Genomic DNA, 326 nt, shown 5'->3' on the forward strand with positions numbered 1-326 from the left:
AATTTTGGATTTTCTTTTTAATGTTTCTAAATATTTTTTAATTATTTTTTTATGTTCTTTTTCAATAATTTTAAACGTTAAAAAAAACGTTTCTTTTGTTAGGATTTAGATATTTGTTTTTGTTAAATTTTGAAACTTTTTAATGATTTTAGATTATTTTTATTAGATTTTGAATTTTTTATTATAAAATTAACTAGTTTATTAAAAAGTTGGCTAAAGAAGTATCAGTTACCTAGATTTTTTTCTATTCTCATATATGATAGAAAAACAGAAATGAACAAATCAATTAGAATTCTAAATATGGCTTCCTATTTATATCTACAACT

This window comes from Arachis ipaensis, chromosome B01 (assembly GCF_000816755.2).
Source record: "Arachis ipaensis cultivar K30076 chromosome B01, Araip1.1, whole genome shotgun sequence".
Taxonomy (NCBI): domain Eukaryota; kingdom Viridiplantae; phylum Streptophyta; class Magnoliopsida; order Fabales; family Fabaceae; genus Arachis; species Arachis ipaensis.